Source organism: Triticum dicoccoides, chromosome 2B, assembly GCF_002162155.2.
Source record: "Triticum dicoccoides isolate Atlit2015 ecotype Zavitan chromosome 2B, WEW_v2.0, whole genome shotgun sequence".
Classification (NCBI taxonomy): Eukaryota; Viridiplantae; Streptophyta; class Magnoliopsida; order Poales; family Poaceae; genus Triticum; species Triticum dicoccoides.
This window is the reverse complement of record NC_041383.1, coordinates 210,226,722-210,233,385: the sequence shown is the minus strand read 5'-3', so window position 1 is coordinate 210,233,385 and position 6,664 is coordinate 210,226,722.

Sequence of the window (6,664 nt, the reverse complement as noted above, 5' to 3'; positions counted from 1 at the left end):
CCAGCGATGGCTGAGACTAGCTCAAGGGCCGGGACTCGAGGACGTAGAGCATCGACATCTAACCAAGCTTGCGCGTTAAAGGGGGGTACCTGAGCATCGCAACTCAGGGCTCCTACCGGCCCTCCAGCCCTCACCCTCTGGCTTTGCCCACGGCATCGCGCCCCGGCAAATCAGCAATGTCTGAGACTAGCTCAAGGGCCGGGACCCGAGGACGTAGAGCATCGACATCTGGCCAAATTTGCAGGAACACATCACAAGTTAAGGCCCAGTGCCAGGCGCAACCCGCCTTGAGGTAGGGCCCCGTGAGTCCCGCGCTGGCTCACGGGTGCCTAGATACACCTCCTCATGCCCTACCATGCCGGCCACGTGTCAGGGCTGGGCTGTACACGCCCCGGGGGCTCCTCCCGAGGGGAGCCTGTCGTGGTTCTAAGTCTGACAGTAGAATAGGGGGTAGGTATGGAGAGGCAAGATCCTAGCTATGGAGTAGTTGTATACGCAAGGGAGTTACGAGTTCGGGCCCTTCTCGAAGAAGTAATAGCCCTACGTCTCGGAGCCCGGAGGCGGTCGACTGGATTATATGCGTATGAGTTACAGAGGTGCGAACCCTTCTGCCTGTGGAGGGGGGTGGCTTATATAGAGTGCGCCAGGACCCCAGCCAGCCCACATACATAAAGGCCTGGTGTTACTGGTAAGGTCTTACATAAAGTGATATCATGGCCATAAAGACTACTTAATAATAGACCGTTTGGATGCCGAGTGACCCTGGATCTCCTGGTGGTCGAGTGAGTCTTCATGGTCGAGTGTCTTCGAGTCCGTCGAGTGGAATCCTTCCAGGTCGACTGAAAGACAATTTCTTCTAGAGGTGTCCTTGGGGAGGGTACCTTGGACAGGTCCATGACCCTACCCTAGGTACATGGCTTCATCATTAGCCCCCGAATGGATCGAGGTTTGAGTGAGGAAGGAGTTGAGAATTCTTCCGACCTGCTTTTCGTGCTGCGAGAGTGTCTTACTCTGGACCAATGACTTTTTAGTGATGGCGTCAACTTCTCTTTCAGTCGCCTTGATCCATTCTTTGCATATGCCGAGTGAACTTTACGAACTTGGAGATTTTCGGGCGACGGATCGGAGGAAATCTGCTGTCTAACAAGTTGCTTTGCTATTCGCGGATTTGAGGGGATCCGAATTTTGGGAAGCGCGCAAAGCAGAGGAGGCCGCGACACTTATATGGGATAAGGCAAAGACGCCTCGATCTCCGCGCCATCTTTTTCGCCACGTATTGCACGCGCGCCTATTGCGGGATTTGACAGGATCGTCTGGGCCTATCAGTCAGCCACTCGGAAGAGACTTCATATAAGGCGCCAGACGGGTTTTTTTCGAACAGTGTGCCCTCATTCCCCTCTCCCTCTTCCTCGAACTCGCCCGCTGCGCTTGCTTCCACCTCCGCCCTGCTGTTCCTTGCGCGCCTCGCCGGCGATGATGGTGAAGGAAAAGACGGCGGCTTTGGAGCGGGCGAAGAAGGCGACGGCGAAGGCGAAGGGGAGAGCGACTAGTCGGGGTGGATCCTCGTCGTGGTCCGGCCTGCCGCAAGGCTGGATCCAGGGAGACTGGATCCGCTCGAGCATCACCCAGAAGGACCTCGACGACCTGGCCAATGAAGGACTGATCCCCCATGGGCCAGCAAGGCTTCCGGGGAAGGAGTGGCAGCTGCAGCCTCAGGAGGGTGAGTGCGTCCTCTTAGCCACCCATGTAGATCGTGGTTTTTCTCTACCGCCGAATCTTTTCTTTCGGGGGTTTCTGAACTTCTTTGGGGCACAACTCCATCACTTCACACCCAACTCCATTGCCTATCTCGCCGCTTTCGTGTCTTTGTGCGAAAACTTCTTGGGTTGTCGGCCGCACTGGGGCCTTTTCAAACACATTTTCACCTGTCACTCTCAGACGGTGAAAAAGGCTAGCCCGAATGCCGAGAAAACCCAAGTAATCCAGATGTGTGGGGGTCTTGGGGTTCAGATGAGGAGTAAGAGTGCCTTTCCAGCCATGACCCTTCCCGAGTCAGTTCGAGGGTGGCAGCCGACCTGGTTCTACTGCCAAGACCAGTCGACGCCAGGGCAGTCGATTGGCCTCCCCCCGTTCTCCATGGACCGAGTGAACAAGCCATCTTCTCTGAAGGTGCTTCCGGAGGAGAAGGCTCAGGTTAGGATGTTGGTGGAGCGCGTAGTCTAGCTCATTCGCGACAGAGTGACGGGCATGGATCTTCTAGAGGTTTTCCTTCGGCGGCGTATTCAGCCACTTCAATATCGGGGCCATCCAATGTGGTTGTACTCTGGTACTGAAGACACCACTCGGGTCCACCCGGAGGAGGTCGACGATGCCACTCTGGAGAGGTGGATGACTGCCATCACAGGGAACAAAGATAATCCTCGTGGAGCCAGGAGGATCCCGCCACTCGGCCAGTCATATGAACCAGACAAGGTCTGACCACATTTCTCTGACTGTGACTCTGTTTTCTTCATTCCGCTTTGCTGCAATTCGGTCGACTGACTTTTGTCTTGTTTGTTGTCTTCCAGATCACTACCGAGATGTACTCGATGCCCAACGGGGCGCAAGAACGGGCCGAAGAAGAAGAAGGAAGTGGAGGTGAAAGTCAGGAGGAGTGGGAGTTGGACAGCGACGAGGGTGAAGAAGATGCTAGCTCTGATGAGGAAGAGGAGGAGGTAGTCGAGCCTCCTCGTAGTGAAAGACAGTCCAAGCTCGCCCAAGATCCTGCAGTCGAGCGTGGCAAGGGAGCCGTGCCTGCTGGGCAGTCGACCAAACGCCCTCGGACGAATTCTCTGCGCCGACTGAGAAAGCGTCGAAGCAACCCCGAGCGGCACCGTCAAAACCGGCGAAGGCCCTACCAAAGATGAGGATGGAGATTCCGACTGTTTCTAGGTAATGGCATAACTCATGTTTTCTCTTTTAACATGGATATATTCTTGGTCGACCCGATCACTGACCAACTAATTTCTGAAATCGCAGTGCTGCTACTTCTGAGACCTCAGCCAGGCATGAAGATCAAGAAATGGAGGATGCTGCTACTTCCAATCCTGGTATGATCTATGCAGTTTCGCTTTCGGTCGATCGGATCTTCATTTTTAACTTTGAACCTTTTCTGTAGCTCCACCTAGCATTATCATCAATCTCCCTGACGATGACGATGAGGAGCCACTGAGGCAAAGGAGGAACAGGAAAGCATCTGCTAGCAAGACTGCTTAGGTTGTGTCAGCACCTGAGACATTGGTTCCGGAGGGAGGCAACGTTGCTCGGGCTACCGTGTCTTTTGCGGTGCCATTGACGAGTGCCCGCCCTCCGTCGTCGAGTGCTGATCCACCTTCCCTCTTCTCCACACACCACGTCCCAGAGGACCAAGCAGGTGCTGCCAAGGAAGCCATACGCCAGGCGGGGGTCATGATGGAGCAGGAGAAGGCGATCCGAGACGCCAGCCAAGCAGCTTATGATGCAAGTTCAGCTCTTCAGAGCAATGTCCAGGTTAGTTGACCACCGCCTGTTCTGTTAGGATATGATACCTGACAATTTTTCTTTCTGAAAATCTTAGTATTTTTCATACACCCACTGGGTGTGTCGATTGAAATGTCTGGATTAGTGGGGCACGCTGAGTGCACCCACTGGGTGTAGTCTCCGAGACTACGGTGGACTGCTGGCAGTCGACTGTAGTCTTTATGTCTTGAACTTTTTTCTCTTTTACTTTCTTCACTTGATCTGGTCGAATGGAATCATGGAACCAGTGGGGGCACGCTGAGTGCACCCACTGGGTGTAGTCCCCGAGACCGTGGTCGACTGCTGGTAGTCGGCTATGGTCTGAAGAATACTTCTCTTTTTTTTGAAACTGTGTCTAACTGTTGGTAGTTAGCCTTTCTGTTTCTTTTGGTTGACTGATCAGCCTGAACTGATAGAACTAGTGGGGGCACGCTGAGTGCACCCACTGGGTGTAGTCCCTGAGACTGCAGTTGATTGTTTTGATTCGGCTGTAGTCTTAGAAATACTACGATTTTTCTCTCAGTCACTCGGAAGTGACCTATTTTGGATGTCTGTCGACTGATCTTTCGCAGAAATCTTGCGAGCTTGTGGCTCGTTATACTGAGTTGGAGAACAAGCATATCCAGCTCGAACTTGATCTGAAGCTTGTCCAGGAAAACTCCATGAAGGCGAAGGAGGAGGCAAAAGGTATGTTTGGTGAGAACCCTGACGACTGCCCTTATTTTTTGTCCATTCCCGAGTCTGATCTCACTGTCATTTTGCAGATAAACTGAAGGATGTTCTGAAGAGGAAGGACCTTGACCTCGCCGAGGCGCAGAAAGCGGCTTCAGACAAGACGAAACTCGCAGAAGAAAAGCTGGCTTCAATCAGCAAACTTGAAGAGGAGAATACCAATCTGAAAGCTACTCTTGACGTGGCCAACAAGGAGGTCAGCTGACTGAAGAATGACAAGATAGCCCTGAGGGACAAGGCTAGCGAACTGGTGGGAAAGAAGAACGACTTAGAGGCTTATCTAGGAGGGCTCGCCAAGAAGTTATTCCTCATGCTCGAAGGTAACCCCTTATATCGGACTGACTTGCAATCATTGACTTATTGTAGGACTATCAGCTCATCCTTGGATTGTATCCATAGAATTCTGCCAAAACTTTGAAGAAGAGACTAGTCGAGTGGAGACTGGCTTGGATCCCATCAACTCTCCTGTGAAGGATGAAGCCACCATGAACGTGCTCCGTCTCGAGTCTCGTGTTGCTGCTGTGGTCGACTATCTTGCGAGACTGAAGGTTGCAACATCGCGCATCGACACAACACTCTGGCCAGGAGAAACACTTCAGAACGACCTTGAGTCTCTGATGACTCGACTGAACGAAGTTCCAAGTCGAGTGCAAGAATGGAAGAAGTCTTCTGCCAGGTGTGGTGCCGACGTTGCTCTGTCTCTGGTCCGTGTTCACTGCAAGGACGCGCGAGAGGACAAGCTGGCGTCTCTCAAGGTGGCCAATACCAAGAAGCATGACTTCCGATCTTTCATGGAGACCTTCATTACTGTTGCCACTCGGATCGCAGATGGAATCGACCTGGATGAGTTCGGTGCGCCTTCTAGTCCTCCGCAGGAGGAGTAAAAAACTTCTATGCTTGATGCCTTAAATTTGCCTCGGAATGCCGAGTGGTTTTTGTAACCGATAAACTTTAACAGGCTTGGTGCCTGAGCACTTCTAGATCCGTAGGACGCTATCTGAACTTGGGTTTGCCATTGAATATGTTTGCATTTGCCATCGAACGATCATTGTCCTTCGCTCGGAATATATACTAGTGTTTGTGATGCACTTTTGCAGGTTGGGACGAAGCACAAATTGCAATCGACTTGTACATCGTCATGCTTAGGCGAGCACTGGGCTGCAGCTAAGCCCCCGAGTGGGAGGTTTGCTCTCCACTCGGTAGGATTTTCAAAAACTTAGGCGAGCACTGGGCTGCAGCTAAGCCCCCGAGTGGGAGGTTTGCTCTCCACTCGGTAGGATTTTCAAAAACTTAGGCGAGCACTGGGCTGCAGCTAAGCCCCCGGGTGGGAGGTTTGCTCTCCACTCGGTAGGATTTTCAAAAACTTAGGCGAGCACTGGGCTGCAGCTAAGCCCCCGAGTGGGAGGTTTGCTCTCCACTCGGAAGGATTTTTGTGGCGTACCTCTGAAGGAGAAGGTAGCAGTCGACCTGCGCTTCGTCCTCCTTGCGGGTCACATGTTGTATTTGTGGCATAGCTCGGAAGGAGAAGGTAGCAGTCGACCTGCGCTTCGTCCTCCTTGCGGAGCGCATGTTGTATTTGTGGCGTAGCTCGGAAGGAGAAGGTAGCAGTCGACCTGCGCTTCGTCCTCCTTGCGGGTCGCACGTTGTATTTGTGGCGTAGCTCAGAAGGAGAAGGTAGCAGTCGATCTGCGCTTCGTCCTCCTTGCGGAGCGCACATTGTATTTGTGGCGTAGCTCGGAAGGAGAAGGTAGCAGTCGACCTGCGCTTCGTCCTCCTTGCGGAGTGCACGCTGTATTTGTAACATAGCTCGGAAGGAGAAGGTAGCAGTTGACCTGCGCTTCATCCTCCTTGCGGAGCGCACGTTGTATTTGCACTTAGGCGAACACTAGGCTGCAGCTAAGCCCCCAAGTGGAAGGCTGTCTCACCACTCGGCAGGATTTTGTTTAAACTTAGGCGAGTACTTGGACTGCAGCTAAGCCTCCGAGTGGAAGACTGGCTCACCACTCGCTAGGATTTTGTTTAAACTTAGGCGAGTACTTGGACTGCAGCTAAGCCTCCGAGTGGAAGACTGGCTCACCACTCGGTAGGATTTTGTTTAAACTTAGGCGAGTACTTGGACTGCAGCTAAGCCTCCGAGTGGCAGGCTGGCTTACCACTCGGTAGGATTTTGTTTAAACTTAGGCAAAACGGATTCGCAGCTAAGCCTCCGAGTGGGAGGCTGGCTCACTACTCAGTAAGGATTTTGTTTACAAACTTAGGCGAAACGGATTCGCAGCTAAGCCACCCACTGCGGGACTGCTTTATGTGGACAAAAGTAACAACAATCACTGGGAAAATTATAAAACTCTTGTCTTTGATAAATAAATACAGAAGTACTTTTATTACAACTCATCTG